A 27,743-nucleotide genomic window follows, 5' to 3' on the forward strand; every position below is an offset into this window, starting at 1 on the left:
GGTTGCCCCCCACATCTGGTCTTTGCTAGTCATAGCTTGCAGCATCCGCCGGAACAGATGGTATTTATTTGCTCCCCCACCGAGCAAATTAGGCACAAGGCCGATTTTTAATGTGAGGAGTGAAGGGAGGGGGAAGGGAAAAAGGGGACCAGTTCCCGAGAGGTGGGAAATGGGAGCTGGTTAATGGTCAGGCATGTGGGGTTGCCCCCACATCTGGTCTTTGCTAGTCATAGCTAGTCATAGCTTGCAGTATCTGCCGGAACAGATGGTATTTATTTGCTCCCCCACCGAGCAAATTAGGCACAAGGCCGATTTTTAATGTGAGGAGTTAAGGGGAAATGGGGATCAACTCCCCGGGGAGTAAGGGAGCTGGATAGTGACAATTGGTATGAAGGATTGCCCCTACATTGACCAAGGTCTTATATGTGGGGTTTCCCCCACATATGGTCTTTGCTTGCATTATCTGCCGGAACAGATGGTATTTATTTGCTCCCCCACCGAGCAAATTAGGCACAAGGCCGATTTTTAATGTGAGGAGTGAAGGGAGGGGGAAGGGAAAAAGGGGGCCAGCTCCCGAGAGGTGGGAAATGGGAGCTGGTTAATGGTCAGGCATGTGGGGTTGCCCCCACATCTGGTCTTTGCTAGTCATAGCTTGCAGCATCTGCCGGAACAGATGGTATTTATTTGCTCCCCCACTGAGCAAATTAGGCACAAGGCCGTTTTTAATGTGAGGTAAAAACCAGCTCCCCTAAAAGTAGGCAAAAAGGGGGCACTCTGGTTACCAAAAATAATAATTGTCCCAGTATAGAGGGTTTCCCCTCCATTGACTGGTACAAACCATCTTAAGTGTAGTATCTGCCGGAACAGATACTACACTTTGATCTTGTTTATATATTTTATTGAGAAAGAAAAAATTGAACATAAAAAACGTACAAAAAATTCAATTCAACAAAATTAGGCACAAGGCCCTACAAGAAATTGGGAGGGGGAGGGTACAGGGTCTTTTTGACTATGTAACAGATGAGACTTTGAAGTCTTACTCTTGACTGGCAACATTTACCAAAATACCTCAATCACTCTGTGGATCCTAATCTAACTAATAACCCCAGCGTTCAATGTAAAATTTAACTATGTACAATTTGTATATTCATTTCTGTATGTTGTGTGTGCATTTTTTTTTTTTTTTTTTTGTGTGTGTGTATGTGTGAGAAAATAAAGTTCGATTTCATTAGAAAGAGTTCTTGAATTAATTGGCATAAAATGTTCGTGGAGTGGGAAAAAACTAATGAAAATGTTCATTTCAAAAATAAGGAAAAAACTACTAATGTGTTGTTAGTAAGACCCCCCTGTACTATTCTATGTGGCTAGATCCCCCACTGTTTTCCAGGGAACCGAAAACAAGCAGAGCATCCCTAATGGAGTTTGGGGAAGTCGCCTTAATGGAGGTGGGAGAAAATAAAGCAACGGATGGAGGGGGTAGGAAGGTGACCTCTGAGTAGGGGGATGACCGGGAGCATCAGAAAATAAAGATGAGGAGCAGGGGGGTTGGGCAGACTCAGAGGTTCTCTAATACCAAAAAATAAAATCAGGAACAGGATCTCATTTGTACCACCAGTCAAGAGTTACTTTACTGAACTTATAATGCTAACCTAGGCGGGATGGGTTCCGTAGGACCCAGCACCGCCCATGCCATGCCTAAGGAGGGAACACGTATTGAAACTTGGCTCCTCGACGGATGCACAAACTAGTGCTGTGCACCCACCTCTTGTCAAATTCCACTCTAGGCAACCTCTTCCAATCGCATCTGATCTTTACTTTAAGCAAATGTTTAAAGTAAACGATCAGATCCCGATCAGGAACAGATGTCCCTTCGTGGACCAACTTGAGGCGCGCGATCCAAATTGTCATGCGCGCTACTGCTAGGATCGCCAGGAAAACCAAACTTTCCTCCCTGGGGAACGGCGGCTCCATGTTGTACACAAAAGTTCCTACGTCGAGATCGAGCAGACACTCGGCATCGATGCGAGCTGTTACCCCCTCGACGTACCTTAATAGGGGCTGTATCCGGCTGCAACTAAAAAATGCGTGCTCGATTGTTTCGGGCTCGCGTTCGTCACAGCACGGACAGAAGCGGCTGGTATGTTCTTTATACCGGAAAAGTACGTCGAAGAGGGGCAGCGCATTTCGGACCAGTCGCCAAGTCAGGGAGAATTCCGAGTTATTCAGAATCTCCCGTCCCGGCGCCCAACGCCATTGAGAACGGACAACCTCCATCGACCATCCCATCCGCCTACAAAGTGGATCCTTCGCGGTCCCCTCCACTAAATCCCGATACAGTTTCTTCCTTGGCTGATCGAGGACATTGGTCCCCGGCAAAGCTCTAAGAGCGGTTCGGCATTCGGAGAAGAACTTGGACTCCCCCTTCGGTCTACGACGACCTTCTACCGAAGGGTTGGGTTTGAGGTTGGGAAACGAGTTCTCAACCACAGGGACCCAAGGAGCGTCTCCTTCAAGCGAACGACCCAGGAAAGCCAATCTCTCGGCGTTTCTATGACACAAGAGACTGGGCTGACCCAGGCCTCCCTCGCTCGGATTTTGAACACAGACCTCTCTGCAGACATAATGCTTACCCTCGTTCCACAAAAGTGAATCGAGGCGCCCTTGTAAGCGGGTTAGTCGTTCTGCAGGGAGAGGAAGTACAGACAAACGGTAAAGGATGAGCGGAAAGACGTATGTAGCACACGCCTCCGCCCGACCCTTCAAGGACAATTTCCTTCCAATCCAAGTCTTTACTGACGATTTGACCTTAGACTGTACTTCCGACCAATTCTTTTCCAGCTGAAGTCCCGGTCCAAGCCAGACACCGAGAATGCGGACCGGTCCATCGGTCCAGCTGAAAATACCTGGAAGCGAGTTTACCCCGGTCCAGGCCCCCAACCGCAGGCCAACAGACTTGCTACGGTTGAAGATGGCCCCTGTTACTTCTTCGTATCGAGCGAGCGCCTCGACCACCGCTTGAACGTCCGTGAGGCAAGACACGAACACGGTGACGTCATCGGCGAACGCGGAAACCCTGGCTCGTGTGCCTCCAGGGAGAGCTATTCCGCGCAGGACTGGTGTAGCCGCCTCGTCCCTTAACTTGCGAAGGAGGGGTTCCAACGCCAGGACATACAACAGAGGCGACAGCGGACAACCCTGTCGCACCGACCGAGAGACAGCAAATGACTCCGACAGCTTACCGTTGATCTGCACCGCTACCGTCGGCCTGTCATACAGAACAAAGATCCACTTGCAGAAGCCCGGATTAAATCCGGCGGCCTCTAGCACAGATCCTAGGAACCGATGCTCGACCCTATCGAATGCCTTGGACTGATCCAAACTGATCAGCGCGGCTTCGGCGTCGTCTTCTGTCCCCTCTATGATCGAGCGTATCAAGTGCAAATTGTCTTGAATCGATCTCCCCTTCACAGCATAAGTCTGGTCCGGTTCGATCAAGTCAGTGATGACAACCTGCAAGCGATTCGCAAGAATCTTTGCCAAAATCTTTAACTCTGTGTTTAGCAGAGTCAAGGGCCTAAAATCATCAAAGTTTTCCCTCCCACCATGCCGTTGACCTTTCCTCAGCAATGTGATCACACCCTTGGTCACCTGTCCAGGGATGGAACCCTGGGCAAACCAATGGTTGAACATATCCTTCAGAATAGGGACCAACATGGGCGACAGCCTCAAGTAAAACTCGTAGGGTAAACCATCAAGCCCCGGGGATTTGTTATAGCCGACCTGCTTCAACGCAGTAATGACCTCATGTTCAGTAATAAGACCATCACAGCTAGCCGCCCGAGCCGCCGTGAGGCGGGGCGAGTCAGCCAAATAGCTGCCAAACTCATCAACCCTGAGTCCGGGTAGTTGGGTGAAGCGCACCGATAGATGCTCCCGAAACCCCTCGCAGATCTCCCGAGTCGATACTAAGGGGTGTCCTTCCAGGTTATGTACTTTACGAATGTACCCATCCGAACCGCGCCTTAAAGCAGCCTTACGCTCAACAGCGTCAACATTCACAGCCTCGTTAGAAACTTTGTTTAACCTAGCCCTAACTACTTGACCTTCATACCGCTCGCTAGCCAAGCGGTTGAGATCTTGTTTAGCTAGTGCTAACTCTAGGGGGTCCCCCCCTCCACCGCCCGGGTCAGCTTATCCTCTAAACGCTTCTTTGCCTTAGCCTTATCTATCGCGAGGCGTTGGCTATACTGGACAGAGAAGCGCCTAATTTTGGCCTTGAGACTAACCCACCACTTACTCCCTGTAACCGCCCCCACTAAAGCCCGCTGAATTAGCTCAGTGACCTTCAACCGGTAGTCCTCCAGCTCCAACAAGGTGCTGTTGAACTTCCAGTATCCGGCCAGTTTAGGCCTAGCGCTTAAGCTCAAACGGGCCATAACAAGTTTATGGTCCGAGTGTCCTAGCAAGTGGAACGTGGGGCAAGATAGGAAGTCTACATCGCCTCTTCTAACTAACATCCGATCCAAGTAAGTGCTTGGATGGGAAGGCACTACAGGATGCCACGTCCACATCTCCCGCCCCGGATGATCCAGACGAAATCTGTCGACGAGATCGCACGAGGCCATCAGGTCAGACAGACTGCTGTCACACCACGCCGACCCGCTAGTCCCCCCGACCTCATCTATTTTGGGATCAAGGATTGCATTCCAATCCCCCATTAAAACTAACCGTTCCGGATCCACTAAGAAGCCCTCCAACCGTCGAAAAAAGGTTGCCCTCTCTACAGCAGCATTGGGAGCATAAACAGCAACAATCCGAAAAACACTACAATTAACAGCAACATCAACAACAAGCGCCCGCCCGTCCTCGCCTCCGTGAACAACATTCACCGACGCTGACAGGGTGCGACTCACTAGCAAGGAGATTCCACGACTATAGGTATTGCCATATGCTGAGTAGACATCGTAATCGTTTACCAGCACCTGACAATCCCCGTCACAAACAAAGTGGGTCTCCTGGATAGCGGCAATATCTACCTTGAGGGACACCAAGTCTCTCACAACGCGCGAGGCCTTGCTTCGACACCTGATGCCCCTCACATTCAATGTAGCCAAGTTCAAAGACATGATCACTTACCTCAAGCACTGTCACAGACGGGTCTGAAATCCCGGGCAGTGAGGACATGGCAGGCCTGGCCAAGGCTGCCGGTAAGTAAATCCGATGAAGGTGATCCATCCTTGGCCACACCCCCCACGTCCAGGGGGAAGGTTAGTTTGAGTGCCCTGTATAGCGATGGGTGTACATACATGGGGATTCTACCCTCACATTTAAAGAAAATGTTGGTCAGTGAAGGATGGTCCCTATCCACCAGCTGCTGGCCTGGGATCGCATTCTTCGCTGCCTTAATCATTGCCCACATTCCTCCAGTCCTACCGTCCTTGTTGACCCTAACGAAAGTGGTCAACAAGGGAGCGTCCTTGAATTTAGTGGGGTCTGTTACTAGGTCTCCACCGACTTTTTCAAAGTTTTTGAGTTTATTGTACCGGACCTTCTGTTGTCCTTTAAGGTCCGGAGCCGGTTGGAGAGGGTCTGTTTCACAAATCCTGCTTCCTGGCAGGAAGGGGAGCTTTTTGGTCCGTTCAGTGCGGACTTTGGGAGTGGGGGAGGGGACCTCTTTTGGTTGATGGGGAGGCTGAGCGCTTGGGGAGGGGGTAGCCTGCTCGTTTTCTTCTTTTTGGCTCCTGTCACGGGATGAGGGGCGGGAAGAGTTTCTTGGGGCCTTTATAGGAGAGGGGGAAGGTTGTTCGGGTTGCTGGGGTGTTGGGATCACAGGGGGCTCATCCTGTGTTGTTGTTGCGAGGGAGTCCTTCTCAGTCTCAGTGGGGGTAGGAGGGATTGCGCGTGTCTTGCGGCTTTTCCTCCTCCTGGCCCTCCTGATCTCTGTTGCGCTCAGGGCCATAGAGACTGTTGTTGTCTCTTCCTCTGCCTCTGACGCGGCCTCCTCCTCAGATTCTGGTAGTTTCCTCTTGTTTGAGGAGGAGGGTGTCTGTGTGTCCATCTTCTCCGTCTCGCTCTTCGGTTGTTCTTGGTCTTGGGTGACTGTCTGCAAGGATGGCTGTTTGTTGATCTTGCCTTTCTTTACGACCGTCACCCAGCCTGTCGGTGCCTCTGGAGGATTTGCGGCCGGCGCGGGAGCAGCGGCTTGATTTGTTGTCACGCTTGTTCCCGCCGCTTTTGTGGGCTTCTTCCCTCCATTCCTCTTTGGACAGTCCTTCGCCATATGCCCTTGTTGTGTGCACAGCCAGCAATGAGGCCTCCTCCCTTCCACTATAAGGGAGAGTGTCCACTCTCCGAACTTGAGTGTGGCTGGGATGGCGTAGAATCCAGCCTTGTCCAGGACCATCTGTACTTTGTAGTCCCCGGTCATGATGTTTCTTAATCCGCGGACCGGGGTGACTTCCTCTACGTCTCCATACTGGCTTAGGATAGCCCCCAGTTGTTTGGCCTCCATATAGCAGGGGACGTTTAGAGCAGAAACATTTGCTCTCCTCTTGTTCATATAGATGGGTTGGAGCTTTATGTTCCTGCTCTGATGGCAGGTCCTGGACAGCCTGACTGCGTCTTCGGAGGTGGGGAGCAGAACATCCCACTGTGCGTAACTCCTTCTACAGATGTAGTTGGCGGGCATGTTCTGTTCCAGCAACACGTTCATCATGGTGTCCTTGTTGACGCCCGTCAGACCCCTTGTCTTGGTGTCTGAAGTTATCAGCGAGAGCACTCTTTTCTCCAGAACTTCCACTTGACCCGGGAGGGGTTGGATGTTGTTCCCCTGGGTATACTCCTTGTAAGTGGAGTCGAAGAGTGCTCTGTAGTCTTCGGGCGTCAACTTCCCTTGCTGCTCTTTGGGGCCCCATGCCGGTCCTCCATCCTGGTGGGTGTCAGCTGGACTCGGGTTGGGGGGCGTAGCTGGTGTTGTGGGGCTCTCTCTTGTTATGGGCATTTTTGGTTTCGGAACTGGGCCGTTACCAGGCAAAGTAGGCCATTGTGTCTTTGGCGTTGTTTCGTCCTGGCTTGGTTTGCTCTCCGGGCCGCTCCCTTTTCTTATTTTCTTCCTTTGCTGGGTGGCTGTCCCCTTGGGGGATGGAGGTGTCTCCCCTTCTGGTGCCGTGTTCCCAGCTGGAGCCTTGGTGGGTACTGTCAAGGGTGTCTCTCCTTCCAGCTTGCTTTTGTTACCACTGGCCGGAGAGTCACCCCTTTTCCGTATTTGGTCCTCTTGGGGAGTGTTGGGGGGCCAATCACTGTCTTCCCCGCCGAATAGTGAGCAGATGGAGGCTATTATATCTTCGTCCAGCGCCTCGGTTTGGACCGCGGTGCTGTTTTCCTCCTTTTCTGTTGGGGAGTCGCCCTTTGGGGGAGCAGGGGATGGGTTCCCCGGTCTTCCTCCCTTGGTTCTGCCGTCCTGGGGTGCAGCTGGTTGGCTGGGTTCTGCACTTTCCCCAGCTAGTGACTTAACGGCAGCTTTTTCCGCTGGGTTGCCCTCGTGGGGAGCGGTTGCAGGTGCTTTTCGGGGGGTCGCCGCGGGCTGCGGCCCTACCCTCCCGCTTCCTTCCAAGGTCGCCGCGCGCCGGGGCCCTACCTTGTTTCCTGGTGCCGTCTCGCCGGGAGATGCATCAGCTCCCTCACATAGGGAGTCGTTCGCAGTTGAGATGCTGCGCATTTGGGGTGACGTACCCCTCCTGCCTGGCATCGTGGCGGTTGCACTGGCCGCTGGCGCGGACCAAAGTGTAGTGGGGGAAAAGAAAACCCAGGGGAATGGAGGGGGAGGAGGGGGAGGAGCGGACTTTGAAGAAATTAGAGTTTTTGACTTCCCCTCACGGGGATGTCGGGTTAGCAGCTCAGATCCCCCCGCGAGGGGGGAGAGCAGAGAAGAAAGACGCAGTGGGTGCTAGCGGGTCAGAGTGCCGCGTCGCAATTAAGAGAGAGAGGGGATAGGCATCCCTGCCCACAGAGGGGAGCAGAAACGAAGCATCCGCCCTACCCCACGTCACCCTACCCACTAACTTACCCCAACGGAAGCGAGAAAGAGAACCCTGTCTGCTCAATCCACTGGGAGAGCAGCGAAGATAGACAAAGTTTGGGCCTGGCAGGTCAGAGTGCTGCTCAGGCAATTAAGTGTGGAGAAATTAGACCATCCCCTGTCTCTAGAGGGAAGAGACCGGAACGAAGAAAAAATGCATGCAAAAAACAACAAAAGCAGGTCTCAACTACCAGCTAGTGGTGCTGGTCCCGAGATTCCAGTCTCCCAAAAAAAGGGGATCGGTTTCCGGGTCCAAGCTCCCACAAATGTGGAGTCGGTCCTTTAGGTCCTGACTCCCCAAAGGAGGGGGTCGGTACTTACTAACGAAGGTTAGTATGAAAACACCTTAACCTAGCCCGAAAGCCCGGTGGCGGAAAGTTTAGTAACTGAGAGAACAGATACTACACTTTGATCTTGTTTATATATTTTATTGAGAAAGAAAAAATTGAACATAAAAAACGTACAAAAAATTCAATTCAACAAAATTAGGCACAAGGCCCTACAAGAAATTGGGAGGGGGAGGGTACAGGGTCTTTTTGACTACGTAACAGATGAGACTTTGAAGTCTTACTCTTGACTGGCAACATTTACCAAAATACCTCAATCACTCTGTGGATCCTAATCTAACTAATAACCCCAGCGTTCAATGTAAAATTTAACTATGTACAATTTGTATATTCATTTCTGTATGTTGTGTGTGCATTTTTTTTTTTTTTTTTTTTTTTGTGTGTGTGTATGTGTGAGAAAATAAAGTTCGATTTCATTAGAAAGAGTTCTTGAATTAATTGGCATAAAATGTTCGTGGAGTGGGAAAAAACTAATGAAAATGTTCATTTCAAAAATAAGGAAAATCTACTAATGTGTTGTTAGTAAGACCCCCCCCTGTACTATTCTATGTGGCTAGATCCCCCACTGTTTTCCGGGGAACCGAAAACAAGCAGAGCATCCCTAATGGGGTTTGGGGAAGTCGCCTTAATGGAGGTGGGAGAAAATAAAGAAACGGATGGAGGGGGTAGGAAGGTGACCTCTGAGTAGGGGGATGATCGGGGGCATCAGAAAATAAAGATGAGGAGCAGGGGGGTTGGGCAGACTCAGAGGTTCTCTAATACCAAAAAATAAAATCAGGAACAGGATCTCATTTGTACTACCAGTCAAGAGTTACTTTACTGAACTTATAATGCTAACCAAGGCGGGATGGGTTCCGTAGGACCCAGCACCGCCCATGCCATGCCTAAGGAGGGAACACGTATTGAAACTTGGCTCCTCGACGGATGCACAAACTAGTGCTGTGCACCCACCTCTTGTCAAATTCCACTCTAGGCAACCTCTTCCAATCGCATCTGATCTTTACTTTAAGCAAATGTTTAAAGTAAACGATCAGATCCCGATCAGGAACAGATGTCCCTTCGTGGACCAACTTGAGGCGCGCAATCCAAATGGTCATGCGCGCTACTGCTAGGATCGCCAGGAAAACCAAACTTTCCTCCCTGGGGAACGGCGGCTCCATGTTGTACACAAAAGTTCCTACGTCGAGATCGAGCAGACACTCGGCATCGATGCGAGCTGTTACCCCCTCGACGTACCTTAATAGGGGCTGTATCCGGCTGCAACTAAAAAACGCGTGCTCGATTGTTTCGGGCTCGCGTTCGTCACAGCACGGACAGAAGCGGCTGGTATGTTCTTTATACCGGAAAAGTACGTCGAAGAGGGGCAGCGCATTTCGGACCAGTCGCCAAGTCAGGGAGAATTCCGAGTTATTCAGAATCTCCCGTCCCGGCGCCCAACGCCATTGAGAACGGACAACCTCCATCGACCATCCCATCCGCCTACAAAGTGGATCCTTCGCGGTCCCCTCCACTAAATCCCGATACAGTTTCTTCCTTGGCTGATCGAGGACATTGGTCCCCGGCAAAGCTCTAAGAGCGGTTCGGCATTCGGAGAAGAACTTGGACTCCCCCTTCGGTCTACGACGACCTTCTACCGAAGGGTTGGGTTTGAGGTTGGGAAACGAGTTCTCAACCACAGGGACCCAAGGAGCGTCTCCTTCAAGCGAACGACCCAGGAAAGCCAATCTCTCGGCGTTTCTATGACACAAGAGACTGGGCTGACCCAGGCCTCCCTCGCTCGGATTTTGAACACAGACCTCTCTGCAGACATAATGCTTACCCTCGTTCCACAAAAGTGAATCGAGGCGCCCTTGTAAGCGGGTTAGTCGTTCTGCAGGGAGAGGAAGTACAGACAAACGGTAAAGGATGAGCGGAAAGACGTATGTAGCACACGCCTCCGCCCGACCCTTCAAGGACAATTTCCTTCCAATCCAAGTCTTTACTGACGATTTGACCTTAGACTGTACTTCCGACCAATTCTTTTCCAGCTGAAGTCCCGGTCCAAGCCAGACACCGAGAATGCGGACCGGTCCATCGGTCCAGCTGAAAATACCTGGAAGCGAGTTTACCCCGGTCCAGGCCCCCAACCGCAGGCCAACAGACTTGCTACGGTTGAAGATGGCCCCTGTTACTTCTTCGTATCGAGCGAGCGCCTCGACCACCGCTTGAACGTCCGTGAGGCAAGACACGAACACGGTGACGTCATCGGCGAACGCGGAAACCCTGGCTCGTGTGCCTCCAGGGAGAGCTATTCCGCGCAGGACTGGTGTAGCCGCCTCGTCCCTTAACTTGCGAAGGAGGGGTTCCAACGCCAGGACATACAACAGAGGCGACAGCGGACAACCCTGTCGCACCGACCGAGAGACAGCAAATGACTCCGACAGCTTACCGTTGATCTGCACCGCTACCGTCGGCCTGTCATACAGAACAAAGATCCACTTGCGGAAGTCCGGATTAAATCCGGCGGCCTCTAGCACAGATCCTAGGAACCGATGCTCGACCCTATCGAATGCCTTGGACTGATCCAAACTGATCAGCGCGGCTTTGGCGTCGTCTTCTGTCCCCTCTATGACTGAGCGTATCAAGTGCAAATTGTCTTGAATCGATCTCCCCTTCACAGCATAAGTCTGGTCCGGTTCGATCAAGTCAGTGATGACAACCTGCAAGCGATTCGCAAGAATCTTTGCCAAAATCTTTAACTCTGTGTTTAGCAGAGTCAAGGGCCTAAAATCATCAAAGTTTTCCCTCCCACCATGCCGTTGACCTTTCCTCAGCAATGTGATCACACCCTTGGTCACCTGTCCAGGGATGGAACCCTGGGCAAACCAATGGTTGAACATATCCTTCAGAATAGGGACCAACATGGGCGACAGCCTCAAGTAAAACTCGTAGGGTAAACCATCAAGCCCCGGGGATTTGTTATAGCCGACCTGCTTCAACGCAGTAATGACCTCATGTTCAGTAATAAGACCATCACAGCTAGCCGCCCGAGCCGCCGTGAGGCGGGGCGAGTCAGCCAAATAGCTGCCAAACTCATCAACCCTGAGTCCGGGTAGTTGGGTGAAGCGCACCGATAGATGCTCCCGAAACCCCTCGCAGATCTCCCGAGTCGATACTAAGGGGTGTCCTTCCAGGTTATGTACTTTACGAATGTACCCATCCGAACCGCGCCTTAAAGCAGCCTTACGCTCAACAGCGTCAACATTCACAGCCTCGTTAGAAACTTTGTTTAACCTAGCCCTAACTACTTGACCTTCATACCGCTCGCTAGCCAAGCGGTTGAGATCTTGTTTAGCTAGTGCTAACTCTAGGGGGTCCCCCCCTCCACCGCCCGGGTCAGCTTATCCTCTAAACGCTTCTTTGCCTTAGCCTTATCTATCGCGAGGCGTTGGCTATACTGGACAGAGAAGCGCCTAATTTTGGCCTTGAGACTAACCCACCACTTACTCCCTGTAACCGCCCCCACTAAAGCCCGCTGAATTAGCTCAGTGACCTTCAACCGGTAGTCCTCCAGCTCCAACAAGGTGCTGTTGAACTTCCAGTATCCGGCCAGTTTAGGCCTAGCACTTAAGCTCAAACGGGCCATAACAAGTTTATGGTCCGAGTGTCCTAGCAAGTGGAACGTGGGGCAAGATAGGAAGTCTACATCGCCTCTTCTAACTAACATCCGATCCAAGTAAGTGCTTGGATGGGAAGGCACTACAGGATGCCACGTCCACATCTCCCGCCCCGGATGATCCAGACGAAATCTGTCGACGAGATCGCACGAGGCCATCAGGTCAGACAGACTGCTGTCACACCACGCCGACCCGCTAGTCCCCCCGACCTTATCTATTTTGGGATCAAGGATTGCATTCCAATCCCCCATTAAAACTAACCGTTCCGGATCCACTAAGAAGCCCTCCAACCGTCGAAAAAAGGTTGCCCTCTCTACAGCAGCATTGGGAGCATAAACAGCAACAATCCGAAAAACACTACAATTAACAGCAACATCAACAACAAGCGCCCGCCCGTCCTCGCCTGCGTGAACAACATTCACCGACGCTGACAGGGTGCGACTCACTAGCAAGGAGATTCCACGACTATAGGTATTGCCATATGCTGAGTAGACATCGTAATCGTTTACCAGCACCTGACAATCCCCGTCACAAACAAAGTGGGTCTCCTGGATAGCGGCAATATCTACCTTGAGGGACACCAAGTCTCTCACAACGCGCGAGGCCTTGCTTCGACACCTGATGCCCCTCACATTCAATGTAGCCAAGTTCAAAGACATGATCACTTACCTCAAGCACTGTCACAGACGGGTCTGAAATCCCGGGCAGTGAGGACATGGCAGGCCTGGCCAAGGCTGCCGGTAAGTAAATCCGATGAAGGTGATCCATCCTTGGCCACACCCCCCACGTCCAGGGGGAAGGTTAGTTTGAGTGCCCTGTATAGCGATGGGTGTACATACATGGGGATTCTACCCTCACATTTAAAGAAAATGTTGGTCAGTGAAGGATGGTCCCTATCCACCAGCTGCTGGCCTGGGATCGCATTCTTCGCTGCCTTAATCATTGCCCACATTCCTCCAGTCCTACCGTCCTTGTTGACCCTAACGAAAGTGGTCAACAAGGGAGCGTCCTTGAATTTAGTGGGGTCTGTTACTAGGTCTCCACCGACTTTTTCAAAGTTTTTGAGTTTATTGTACCGGACCTTCTGTTGTCCTTTAAGGTCCGGAGCCGGTTGGAGAGGGTCTGTTTCACAAATCCTGCTTCCTGGCAGGAAGGGGAGCTTTTTGGTCCGTTCAGTGCGGACTTTGGGAGTGGGGGAGGGGACCTCTTTTGGTTGATGGGGAGGCTGAGCGCTTGGGGAGGGGGTAGCCTGCTCGTTTTCTTCTTTTTGGCTCCTGTCACGGGATGAGGGGCGGGAAGAGTTTCTTGGGGCCTTTATAGGAGAGGGGGAAGGTTGTTCGGGTTGCTGGGGTGTTGGGATCACAGGGGGCTCATCCTGTGTTGTTGTTGCGAGGGAGTCCTTCTCAGTCTCAGTGGGGGTAGGAGGGATTGCGCGTGTCTTGCGGCTTTTCCTCCTCCTGGCCCTCCTGATCTCTGTTGCGCTCAGGGCCATAGAGACTGTTGTTGTCTCTTCCTCTGCCTCTGACGCGGCCTCCTCCTCAGATTCTGGTAGTTTCCTCTTGTTTGAGGAGGAGGGTGTCTGTGTGTCCATCTTCTCCGTCTCGCTCTTCGGTTGGTCTTGGTCTTGGGTGACTGTCTGCAAGAATGGCTGTTTGTTGGTCTTGCCTTTCTTTACGACTGTCACCCAGCCTGTCGGTGCCTCTGGAGGATTTGCGGCCGGCGCGGGAGCAGCGGCTTGATTTGTTGTCACGCTTGTTCCCGCCGCTTTTGTGGGCTTCTTCCCTCCATTCCTCTTCGGACAGTCCTTCGGCATATGCCCTTGTTGTGTGCACAGCCAGCAATGGGGCCTCCTCCCTTCCACTATAAGGGAGAGTGTCCACTCTCCGAACTTGAGTGTGGCTGGGATGGCGTAGAATCCAGCCTTGTCCAGGACCATCTGTACTTTGTAGTCCCCGGTCATGATGTTTCTTAATCCGCGGACCGGGGTGACTTCCTCTACGTCCCCATACTGGCTTAGGATAGCCCCCAGTTGTTTGGCCTCCATATAGCAGGGGACGTTTAGAGCAGAAACATTTGCTCTCCTCTTGTTCATATAGATGGGTTGGAGCTTTATGTTCCTGCTCTGATGGCAGGTCCTGGACAGCCTGACTGCGTCTTCGGAGGTGGGGAGCAGAACATCCCACTGTGCGTAACTCCTTCTACAGATGTAGTTGGCGGGAATGTTCTGCTCCAGCAACACGTTCATCATGGTGTCCTTGTTGACGCCCGTCAGACCCCTTGTCTTGGTGTCTGAAGTTATCAGCGAGAGCACTCTTTTCTCCAGAGCTTCCACTTGACCCGGGAGGGGTTGGATGTTGTTCCCCTGGGTATACTCCTTGTAAGTGGAGTCGAAGAGTGCTCTGTAGTCTTCGGGCGTCAACTTCCCTTGCTGCTCTTTGGGGCCCCATGCCGGTCCTCCATCCTGGTGGGTGTCAGCTGGACTCGGGTTGGGGGGCGTAGCTGGTGTTGTGGGGCTCTCTCTTGTTATGGGCATTTTTGGTTTCGGAACTGGGCCGTTACCAGGCAAAGTAGGCCATTGTGTCTTTGGCGTTGTTTCGTCCTGGCTTGGTTTGCTTTCCGGGCCGCTCCCTTTTCTTATTTTCTTCCTTTGCTGGGTGGCTGTCCCCTTGGGGGATGGAGGTGTCTCCCCTTCTGGTGCCGTGTTCCCAGCTGGAGCCTTGGTGGGTACTGTCAAGGGTGTCTCTCCTTCCAGCTTGCTTTTGTTACCACTGGCCGGAGAGTCACCCCTTTTCCGTATTTGATCCTCTTGGGGAGTGTTGGGGGGCCAATCACTGTCTTCCCCGCCGAATAGTGAGCAGATGGAGGCTATTACGTCTTCATCCAGCGCCTCGGTTTGGTCCGCGGTGCTGATTTCCTCCTTTTCTGTTGGGGAGTCGCCCTTTGGGGGAGCGGGGGATGGGTTCCCCGGTCTTCCTCCCTTGGTTCTGCCGTCCTGGGGTGCAGCTGGTTGGCTGGGTTCTGCACTTTCCCCAGCTAGTGACTTAACGGCAGCTTTTTCCGCTGGGTTGCCCTCGTGGGGAGCGGTTGCAGGTGCTTTTTGGGGGGTCGCCGCGGGCTGCGGCCCTACCCTCCCGCTTTCTTCCAAGGTCGCCGCGCGCCGGGGCCCTACCTTGTTTCCTGGCGCCGTCTCGCCGGGAGATGCATCAGAAGCACCCGCCCTACCCCACGTCACCCTACCCACTAACTACCCCAACGGAAGCGAGAAAGAGAACCCTGTCTGCTCGATCAACTGGGAGAGCAGCGAAGATAGACAAAGTTTGGGCCTGGCAGGTCAGAGTGCTGCTCAGGCAATTAAGTGTTGAGAAATTAGACCATCCCAGTCTCGAGAAGTGAGACCGAAACGAAGAAAAAACAACATGCAAAAACAACAAATGAAAAAAGAAGGTCTCAACTACCAGCGATAGTGGTGCTGGTCCCGAGATTCCAGTCTCCCAAAAAAAGGGGATCGGTTTCCGGGTCCAAGCTCCCACAAATGTGGAGTCGGTCCTTTAGGTCCTGACTCCCCAAAGGAGGGGGTCGGTACTTACTAACGAAGGTTAGTATGAAAACACCTTAACCTAGCCCGAAAGCCCGGTGGCGGAAAGTTTAGTAACTGAGAGAACAGATACTACACTTTGATCTTGTTTATATATTTTATTGAGAAAGAAAAAATTGAACATAAAAAACGTACAAAAAATTCAATTCAACAAAATTAGGCACAAGGCCCTACAAGAAATTGGGAGGGGGAGGGTACAGGGTCTTTTTGACTACGTAACAGATGAGACTTTGAAGTCTTACTCTTGACTGGCAACATTTACCAAAATACCTCAATCACTCTGTGGATCCTAATCTAACTAATAACCCCAGCGTTCAATGTAAAATTTAACTATGTACAATTTGTATATTCATTTCTGTATGTTGTGTGTGCATTTTTTTTTTTTTTTTTTTTGTGTGTGTGTATGTGTGAGAAAATAAAGTTCGATTTCATTAGAAAGAGTTCTTGAATTAATTGGCATAAAATGTTCGTGGAGTGGGAAAAAACTAATGAAAATGTTCATTTCAAAAATAAGGAAAATCTACTAATGTGTTGTTAGTAAGACCCCCCCCCTGTACTATTCTATGTGGCTAGATCCCCCACTGTTTTCCGGGGAACCGAAAACAAGCAGAGCATCCCTAATGGGGTTTGGGGAAGTCGCCTTAATGGAGGTGGGAGAAAATAAAGAAACGGATGGAGGGGGTAGGAAGGTGACCTCTGAGTAGGGGGATGATCGGGGGCATCAGAAAATAAAGATGAGGAGCAGGGGGGTTGGGCAGACTCAGAGGTTCTCTAATACCAAAAAATAAAATCAGGAACAGGATCTCATTTGTACTACCAGTCAAGAGTTACTTTACTGAACTTATAATGCTAACCTAGGCGGGATGGGTTCCGTAGGACCCAGCACCGCCCATGCCATGCCTAAGGAGGGAACACGTATTGAAACTTGGCTCCTCGACGGATGCACAAACTAGTGCTGTGCACCCACCTCTTGTCAAATTCCACTCTAGGCAACCTCTTCCAATCGCATCTGATCTTTACTTTAAGCAAATGTTTAAAGTAAACGATCAGATCCCGATCAGGAACAGATGTCCCTTCGTGGACCAACTTGAGGCGCGCAATCCAAATGGTCATGCGCGCTACTGCTAGGATCGCCAGGAAAACCAAACTTTCCTCCCTGGGGAACGGCGGCTCCATGTTGTACACAAAAGTTCCTACGTCGAGATCGAGCAGACACTCGGCATCGATGCGAGCTGTTACCCCCTCGACGTACCTTAATAGGGGCTGTATCCGGCTGCAACTAAAAAACGCGTGCTCGATTGTTTCGGGCTCGCGTTCGTCACAGCACGGACAGAAGCGGCTGGTATGTTCTTTATACCGGAAAAGTACGTCGAAGAGGGGCAGCGCATTTCGGACCAGTCGCCAAGTCAGGGAGAATTCCGAGTTATTCAGAATCTCCCGTCCCGGCGCCCAACGCCATTGAGAACGGACAACCTCCATCGACCATCCCATCCGCCTACAAAGTGGATCCTTCGCGGTCCCCTCCACTAAATCCCGATACAGTTTCTTCCTTGGCTGATCGAGGACATTGGTCCCCGGCAAAGCTCTAAGAGCGGTTCGGCATTCGGAGAAGAACTTGGACTCCCCCTTCGGTCTACGACGACCTTCTACCGAAGGGTTGGGTTTGAGGTTGGGAAACGAGTTCTCAACCACAGGGACCCAAGGAGCGTCTCCTTCAAGCGAACGACCCAGGAAAGCCAATCTCTCGGCGTTTCTATGACACAAGAGACTGGGCTGACCCAGGCCTCCCTCGCTCGGATTTTGAACACAGACCTCTCTGCAGACATAATGCTTACCCTCGTTCCACAAAAGTGAATCGAGGCGCCCTTGTAAGCGGGTTAGTCGTTCTGCAGGGAGAGGAAGTACAGACAAACGGTAAAGGATGAGCGGAAAGACGTATGTAGCACACGCCTCCGCCCGACCCTTCAAGGACAATTTCCTTCCAATCCAAGTCTTTACTGACGATTTGACCTTAGACTGTACTTCCGACCAATTCTTTTCCAGCTGAAGTCCCGGTCCAAGCCAGACACCGAGAATGCGGACCGGTCCATCGGTCCAGCTGAAAATACCTGGAAGCGAGTTTACCCCGGTCCAGGCCCCCAACCGCAGGCCAACAGACTTGCTACGGTTGAAGATGGCCCCTGTTACTTCTTCGTATCGAGCGAGCGCCTCGACCACCGCTTGAACGTCCGTGAGGCAAGACACGAACACGGTGACGTCATCGGCGAACGCGGAAACCCTGGCTCGTGTGCCTCCAGGGAGAGCTATTCCGCGCAGGACTGGTGTAGCCGCCTCGTCCCTTAACTTGCGAAGGAGGGGTTCCAACGCCAGGACATACAACAGAGGCGACAGCGGACAACCCTGTCGCACCGACCGAGAGACAGCAAATGACTCCGACAGCTTACCGTTGATCTGCACCGCTACCGTCGGCCTGTCATACAGAACAAAGATCCACTTGCGGAAGTCCGGATTAAATCCGGCGGCCTCTAGCACAGATCCTAGGAACCGATGCTCGACCCTATCGAATGCCTTGGACTGATCCAAACTGATCAGCGCGGCTTTGGCGTCGTCTTCTGTCCCCTCTATGACTGAGCGTATCAAGTGCAAATTGTCTTGAATCGATCTCCCCTTCACAGCATAAGTCTGGTCCGGTTCGATCAAGTCAGTGATGACAACCTGCAAGCGATTCGCAAGAATCTTTGCCAAAATCTTTAACTCTGTGTTTAGCAGAGTCAAGGGCCTAAAATCATCAAAGTTTTCCCTCCCACCATGCCGTTGACCTTTCCTCAGCAATGTGATCACACCCTTGGTCACCTGTCCAGGGATGGAACCCTGGGCAAACCAATGGTTGAACATATCCTTCAGAATAGGGACCAACATGGGCGACAGCCTCAAGTAAAACTCGTAGGGTAAACCATCAAGCCCCGGGGATTTGTTATAGCCGACCTGCTTCAACGCAGTAATGACCTCATGTTCAGTAATAAGACCATCACAGCTAGCCGCCCGAGCCGCCGTGAGGCGGGGCGAGTCAGCCAAATAGCTGCCAAACTCATCAACCCTGAGTCCGGGTAGTTGGGTGAAGCGCACCGATAGATGCTCCCGAAACCCCTCGCAGATCTCCCGAGTCGATACTAAGGGGTGTCCTTCCAGGTTATGTACTTTACGAATGTACCCATCCGAACCGCGCCTTAAAGCAGCCTTACGCTCAACAGCGTCAACATTCACAGCCTCGTTAGAAACTTTGTTTAACCTAGCCCTAACTACTTGACCTTCATACCGCTCGCTAGCCAAGCGGTTGAGATCTTGTTTAGCTAGTGCTAACTCTAGGGGGTCCCCCCCTCCACCGCCCGGGTCAGCTTATCCTCTAAACGCTTCTTTGCCTTAGCCTTATCTATCGCGAGGCGTTGGCTATACTGGACAGAGAAGCGCCTAATTTTGGCCTTGAGACTAACCCACCACTTACTCCCTGTAACCGCCCCCACTAAAGCCCGCTGAATTAGCTCAGTGACCTTCAACCGGTAGTCCTCCAGCTCCAACAAGGTGCTGTTGAACTTCCAGTATCCGGCCAGTTTAGGCCTAGCACTTAAGCTCAAACGGGCCATAACAAGTTTATGGTCCGAGTGTCCTAGCAAGTGGAACGTGGGGCAAGATAGGAAGTCTACATCGCCTCTTCTAACTAACATCCGATCCAAGTAAGTGCTTGGATGGGAAGGCACTACAGGATGCCACGTCCACATCTCCCGCCCCGGATGATCCAGACGAAATCTGTCGACGAGATCGCACGAGGCCATCAGGTCAGACAGACTGCTGTCACACCACGCCGACCCGCTAGTCCCCCCGACCTTATCTATTTTGGGATCAAGGATTGCATTCCAATCCCCCATTAAAACTAACCGTTCCGGATCCACTAAGAAGCCCTCCAACCGTCGAAAAAAGGTTGCCCTCTCTACAGCAGCATTGGGAGCATAAACAGCAACAATCCGAAAAACACTACAATTAACAGCAACATCAACAACAAGCGCCCGCCCGTCCTCGCCTGCGTGAACAACATTCACCGACGCTGACAGGGTGCGACTCACTAGCAAGGAGATTCCACGACTATAGGTATTGCCATATGCTGAGTAGACATCGTAATCGTTTACCAGCACCTGACAATCCCCGTCACAAACAAAGTGGGTCTCCTGGATAGCGGCAATATCTACCTTGAGGGACACCAAGTCTCTCACAACGCGCGAGGCCTTGCTTCGACACCTGATGCCCCTCACATTCAATGTAGCCAAGTTCAAAGACATGATCACTTACCTCAAGCACTGTCACAGACGGGTCTGAAATCCCGGGCAGTGAGGACATGGCAGGCCTGGCCAAGGCTGCCGGTAAGTAAATCCGATGAAGGTGATCCATCCTTGGCCACACCCCCCACGTCCAGGGGGAAGGTTAGTTTGAGTGCCCTGTATAGCGATGGGTGTACATACATGGGGATTCTACCCTCACATTTAAAGAAAATGTTGGTCAGTGAAGGATGGTCCCTATCCACCAGCTGCTGGCCTGGGATCGCATTCTTCGCTGCCTTAATCATTGCCCACATTCCTCCAGTCCTACCGTCCTTGTTGACCCTAACGAAAGTGGTCAACAAGGGAGCGTCCTTGAATTTAGTGGGGTCTGTTACTAGGTCTCCACCGACTTTTTCAAAGTTTTTGAGTTTATTGTACCGGACCTTCTGTTGTCCTTTAAGGTCCGGAGCCGGTTGGAGAGGGTCTGTTTCACAAATCCTGCTTCCTGGCAGGAAGGGGAGCTTTTTGGTCCGTTCAGTGCGGACTTTGGGAGTGGGGGAGGGGACCTCTTTTGGTTGATGGGGAGGCTGAGCGCTTGGGGAGGGGGTAGCCTGCTCGTTTTCTTCTTTTTGGCTCCTGTCACGGGATGAGGGGCGGGAAGAGTTTCTTGGGGCCTTTATAGGAGAGGGGGAAGGTTGTTCGGGTTGCTGGGGTGTTGGGATCACAGGGGGCTCATCCTGTGTTGTTGTTGCGAGGGAGTCCTTCTCAGTCTCAGTGGGGGTAGGAGGGATTGCGCGTGTCTTGCGGCTTTTCCTCCTCCTGGCCCTCCTGATCTCTGTTGCGCTCAGGGCCATAGAGACTGTTGTTGTCTCTTCCTCTGCCTCTGACGCGGCCTCCTCCTCAGATTCTGGTAGTTTCCTCTTGTTTGAGGAGGAGGGTGTCTGTGTGTCCATCTTCTCCGTCTCGCTCTTCGGTTGGTCTTGGTCTTGGGTGACTGTCTGCAAGAATGGCTGTTTGTTGGTCTTGCCTTTCTTTACGACTGTCACCCAGCCTGTCGGTGCCTCTGGAGGATTTGCGGCCGGCGCGGGAGCAGCGGCTTGATTTGTTGTCACGCTTGTTCCCGCCGCTTTTGTGGGCTTCTTCCCTCCATTCCTCTTCGGACAGTCCTTCGGCATATGCCCTTGTTGTGTGCACAGCCAGCAATGGGGCCTCCTCCCTTCCACTATAAGGGAGAGTGTCCACTCTCCGAACTTGAGTGTGGCTGGGATGGCGTAGAATCCAGCCTTGTCCAGGACCATCTGTACTTTGTAGTCCCCGGTCATGATGTTTCTTAATCCGCGGACCGGGGTGACTTCCTCTACGTCCCCATACTGGCTTAGGATAGCCCCCAGTTGTTTGGCCTCCATATAGCAGGGGACGTTTAGAGCAGAAACATTTGCTCTCCTCTTGTTCATATAGATGGGTTGGAGCTTTATGTTCCTGCTCTGATGGCAGGTCCTGGACAGCCTGACTGCGTCTTCGGAGGTGGGGAGCAGAACATCCCACTGTGCGTAACTCCTTCTACAGATGTAGTTGGCGGGAATGTTCTGCTCCAGCAACACGTTCATCATGGTGTCCTTGTTGACGCCCGTCAGACCCCTTGTCTTGGTGTCTGAAGTTATCAGCGAGAGCACTCTTTTCTCCAGAACTTCCACTTGACCCGGGAGGGGTTGGATGTTGTTCCCCTGGGTATACTCCTTGTAAGTGGAGTCGAAGAGTGCTCTGTAGTCTTCGGGCGTCAACTTCCCTTGCTGCTCTTTGGGGCCCCATGCCGGTCCTCCATCCTGGTGGGTGTCAGCTGGACTCGGGTTGGGGGGCGTAGCTGGTGTTGTGGGGCTCTCTCTTGTTATGGGCATTTTTGGTTTCGGAACTGGGCCGTTACCAGGCAAAGTAGGCCATTGTGTCTTTGGCGTTGTTTCGTCCTGGCTTGGTTTGCTTTCCGGGCCGCTCCCTTTTCTTATTTTCTTCCTTTGCTGGGTGGCTGTCCCCTTGGGGGATGGAGGTGTCTCCCCTTCTGGTGCCGTGTTCCCAGCTGGAGCCTTGGTGGGTACTGTCAAGGGTGTCTCTCCTTCCAGCTTGCTTTTGTTACCACTGGCCGGAGAGTCACCCCTTTTCCGTATTTGATCCTCTTGGGGAGTGTTGGGGGGCCAATCACTGTCTTCCCCGCCGAATAGTGAGCAGATGGAGGCTATTACGTCTTCATCCAGCGCCTCGGTTTGGTCCGCGGTGCTGATTTCCTCCTTTTCTGTTGGGGAGTCGCCCTTTGGGGGAGCGGGGGATGGGTTCCCCGGTCTTCCTCCCTTGGTTCTGCCGTCCTGGGGTGCAGCTGGTTGGCTGGGTTCTGCACTTTCCCCAGCTAGTGACTTAACGGCAGCTTTTTCCGCTGGGTTGCCCTCGTGGGGAGCGGTTGCAGGTGCTTTTTGGGGGGTCGCCGCGGGCTGCGGCCCTACCCTCCCGCTTTCTTCCAAGGTCGCCGCGCGCCGGGGCCCTACCTTGTTTCCTGGCGCCGTCTCGCCGGGAGATGCATCAGAAGCACCCGCCCTACCCCACGTCACGCTACCCACTAACTACCCCAACGGAAGCGAGAAAGAGAACCCTGTCTGCTCGATCCACTGGGAGAGCAGCGAAGATAGACAAAGTTTGGGCCTGGCAGGTCAGAGTGCTGCTCAGGCAATTAAGTGTTGAGAAATTAGACCATCCCAGTCTCGAGAAGTGAGACCGAAACGAAGAAAAAACAACATGCAAAAACAACAAATGAAAAAAGAAGGTCTCAACTACCAGCGATAGTGGTGCTGGTCCCGAGATTCCAGTCTCCCAAAAAAAGGGGATCGGTTTCCGGGTCCAAGCTCCCACAAATGTGGAGTCGGTCCTTTAGGTCCTGACTTCCCAAAGGAGGGGGTCGGTACTTACTAACGAAGGTTAGTATGAAAACACCTTAACCTAGCCCGAAAGCCCGGTGGCGGAAAGTTTAGTAACTGAGAGAACAGATACTACACTTTGATCTTGGCCCAAAGGCTACGGAGGTTGCCTAGTCGTGACCAGACACACACACACATTCAGCTTTATATTATAGATGTATATATATGGATGGACGGATGGATCCGCTTAAGTATTGTTGTTGCTGTATTCTCTATACCTTTTATTATAATGTATTTTACAAACAGACCTACCTCCACTAAAAGATTCCTCATTATTGTTCCAAATTGTACAAGAACAAATAAAACAAAACCGCGCAGACATAAATAATTTAATTTCTGTATTAAACATTTTTAGATCATAGTTTATGTAGGTCAGCTTCATTGCGGTTATCATGTTAAAATCACATACATCAGTATAAATAATACCCACTCTTTAACAAAACACTTAAATACTACTAAAAACATTGGGCCTTAAAAAAAACAAGTGAACAAAAGTTTATAATGGCGAGAAACTTTGTCGCTGATCGTATAAAGAGATTAGGATGTTCGTAGATAAGATACATTTTTTATAAGCAAGACATATGGGTTTAAACAGAGAACTCTTCTTACCAGGGACTAAAAGCAACTGACTTAGCTATTTTGGTCATATATTCCATTTATTATCTACTCAATTGTCTTCATCTTTCAAATTTTTCCGGGAAATTAAACCTTTTCTTATCGATAAGACATTTACCCCGGGATCGTTGAATCAGCTTCTTGCATCTTCATGTGAGTTGGGGAAGGAGTGTTTAGATCTTTAGATTAAATTCAAAGTCGGTCTCTATCGGTCGCATGCATATACTGATCAGAGGAGATAGTTTTGTTGACGTTCATTTTTGCAGGAAAGTGTCATAAAAAAAGAAGGATTGTAAAATATATTTCACTTAAATTTATTCGAAAACGGGTTAATTTAACATAAAATTAAATTGATGTATGAATTAATAATTAAATACACTTCACATTATTTTCCAGAGAAATATTTTATTGCACCTGTTCAAATGTAAAATAACAGTTTATCTTAAAAAATAGAAAATGTAATTATTTTATTAAATTCTCGATAATTTCTTTAAGAATTGAACCAGAAAATTACTATCTTTCGTAATAGTTGGATATCGTATACTGCCTGCAGGTTGTATGCTTTTAGTGAAACGGCCTTCTAAGAAGATGGCCACGACAGAGCGCCGCACTTATTTCTGACGATACTATCAGACTTTGTTGGTTTGTCGCCAGTCTATAAGATTGTTAAAGCTACGATAATGCAAATAGCGCTTTGCTTTGTCTTGTATCTTTTTACTTACTGTCTCTTGTCAGACAGGAAAAAATATATCATCATGATCAAGTGGTTTCCTGCTTGATACAGGCATTGGCGGCCATGGCTCTCTCTCTCTCTCTTTCTTTCTCTCTCTCTCTCTATCTATCTATCTCAACGCATTCATGATTTTATTGCTGTTCAAATTTTCTTCTCTAAAGCATATTTTATTAGTTAAAATAGACGATTTTTTGTCTATTAATTCTATTTTTGATCATTTCCAACTTCAGAATAATATTCTACACTTCTGCCAGGAACTGTCTGATGTAAATACCATATCTGTCATAAGTCCAAGTAATTTTGATCTTCGCCAGGGTTAGATTAATTTAACTGGTTTTGAAAAAAATGTTATCCTTTTTTACTCTTTGGATAATTATATTTTCATCATTGGTTAATTATTTAATGTTTTTCATTGGTTAATTGGCAAGTTTCTGCCAGAATTGAAGACGGAATTCGGAAGCTGGAAAAGATCGGAAGTTGAATTGATTGACTTAAAAACGTCTGTTTAATTATATATATATATATATATATATATATATATATATATATATATATATATATTTGTTTAACGTTTTTTTGGGGAAAGAATTCCAACAAAGTGCTCGATTACAAAGAAAAACCCTTTTTATCGATATAAGAGCTTCATATTTATTTATTTAAATGTGCAGAAGCTCCGAAAAACATGTGGTTAGGCTTAAAACCAACGGTACCAATGTTTTTCTGACCTTCTGTACATTTAAATATATATATATAGTATTATATATATATATATATACATACTATATATATATATATATATATATATATATATATATATATATATATATATACGTATAAGCAGGCCACCCGCTTTAATATTATATTTTTATTTGTGCAGATTTCGTACTTTTTAGAGACCCAATTCTCTATCGATAATTATATTGCACCAATTATACGGTAGCGATTTTAAAAGGAAAAAATGACTTGTCTGTCATCAGAAAGATTCGAAACAAAAACATATAGATCTCCAGCCATATTTGTTAGCGTATGACCTTAATACATACGTATACAAATACTGCAAAAATAACATTGTTAAACCTATACATTTAATTAGAACATGCGCATATAAAAACGGATATAGTCGATATACGCCAAAACAAGGCCAATTTTTTCTGAGGTTATCATCATTAGATTACTATGGTGGGACGTCTCAACATATAATAATAACTGTTTAAATCTTCTCAAGTTTAAAGTTGGCCATGTGGTTTGTTCCTTGATAATGGAGTCGGAGATGGTTTCGTGGCTGGGTTCGAATCCTCCCGACCAGCTGTAATCGTAACACCCTGCACTGATAGTTCCTGAAAAGATGACTCACTAGTGTTTGTAGTTATTAAAAAAATTATTTAAGTAAGATTATATATATATATATATATATATATATATATATATATATATATATATATATATAGAAATAAGGGAGTAGACATTTGAAAATAATTTCTGACGAGGACGCTTCATAAAACGTCTGAAACGCGAAAAAACGATTTCAATGATTTAAAAACATTATTACAATGATCCAACATAATTCTCAATGAAAAACCAAGACACGGAATAATAAAATAATGTTAAAAAATACACATTGTTGGTGACTACCCCCTTATTTTAATATACATCTATCTATCGTTGGAATTTCTTAACCCATTATATATATATATATATATATATATATATATATGGGGGGGAATTCCAACAGAGTGCTCTATTATAAGGGAAAACATTTCAAAATAATAACGAAATATTTTTTTTCAGTAGTGTAAATAACATGAGCCATCGGTACTTTCGGTTTCAAACCTGATGAAAGAGAACCGTTTAAGGTGCCAATATCAAGTTCTCTTAGGATTTGGGGAAAATGAGATAGATCGGCTAAAGAGAGCTTGATATTGGAACATAAAATGGTTCCTTATTATAAGTTTGGAAACCGACAATACCGATGGTTTAACTTATTTGAACTTCTTGAAAATTCAATATATATATATATATATATATATATATATATATATATATATATATATATATATATATAAATGCTGTGTGCTAGAACGTTTTAACGAATTGTCGCAATTCCCCTTATATGTGTAACTTTAACGAATTGTCGCATTCCGTTATATATGTAATTTTTAACCAGTTGTCGCCATTACCGTTATAATTGTAACTTTTAACCAATTGTCGTTATTTCCATTATATTTGCAACGTTTAACCAATTGTCGCTATTTCCCTTATATTTGTAACTTTTAACGAATTGTCGCCATTACCGTTATAGTTGTATATTTTAACCAATTGTCGCCATTACCGTTACAATTATAACTTTTAACCAATTGTCGTCATTTCCCTTGTATTTATAACTTTTAACCAATTGTCGCCATTTCCGTTTTATTTGTAACTTTTAAACAATTGTCACCATTCCCCTTATATTCGTAACTTTTAACCAATTGTCGCCATTACCGTTATAATTATAACTTGTAACCAATTGTCGCCATTCCCCTTATATTTGTAACTTTTAACCAATTGTCATCACTACCATTAAAATTGTAACTTGTAACCAATTGTCGCTATTTTCGTTATATTTGTAACTTTAAACCAATTGTCGCTATTCCCCTTATATTTGTAACTTTTAACCAATTGTCGCGATTATCGCTATAATTGTAACTTGTAACCAATTGTCGCTATTTCCGTTATATTTGTAACTTGTAATCAATTATCGCCATTACCGTTTTAATTTTAACTTGTAACCAATTGTCGCCATTTCCCTTTATATTTTGAACTTTAAACCAATTGTCGCTATTTCTCATATATTTTTAACTTGTAAGGAATGGTCGCCATTTCCCTTGTATTTGTAACTTTTACCCAATTGTCGGCATTCCTCTTTATATTTGTAATTTTTAACCAATTTTCTCCATTTCCCTCATATTTGTAACTTATAACCAATTATCGCCATGTCCTTTATATTTGTAACTTTTTACCAATTGTCTTCATTTCCCTTGTAATTTTAACTGTTAATCAATAGCCTCTATTCCCTTTATATCTGTAACTTTTTACCTAATTGTTGCCATTCCCCCTTATATTTGTTAGTTGTAACTAATTGTCGCCATGTCACTTTATATTTGTAACTTGTAACCAATTTTATCGATTTCCTTTATATGTGTAACGTTTATCCAGTTGTCGTCATTATCTTTGGATTTGTAACTTTTAACCAATTGACGCCATATCTGTCATATTTTTAACGTTTACCTAGTTGTCTCCATATCTCTCATATTTTTAACATTTTATAGTATTGTTCATCATACAATTAGTAATTTTATTAACCTTATTCGTATAGCTGATCGCGGACTTGATATGTGGAGACGAATATATATTCATACAAATACTATTGGGATTTTGCTCAAGATATCCCGAAAAGTTTTTTCCTCTAATAAT

The 27,743-nt window shown here is 48.4% G+C and overlaps 1 protein-coding gene across 3 annotated transcripts in view; it reads left to right on the forward strand.

The window, feature by feature from the left end:
- LOC145254595 (orexin receptor type 2-like) overlaps positions 1–27,743 on the forward strand; it is a 774,875-nt gene that overhangs the window by 514,612 nt on the left and 232,520 nt on the right. The window lies entirely within an intron of this gene.

Source organism: Euprymna scolopes, chromosome 3, assembly GCF_053919585.1.
Source record: "Euprymna scolopes isolate OS-2025 chromosome 3, ASM5391958v1, whole genome shotgun sequence".
Taxonomy (NCBI): Eukaryota; Metazoa; Mollusca; class Cephalopoda; order Sepiida; family Sepiolidae; genus Euprymna; species Euprymna scolopes.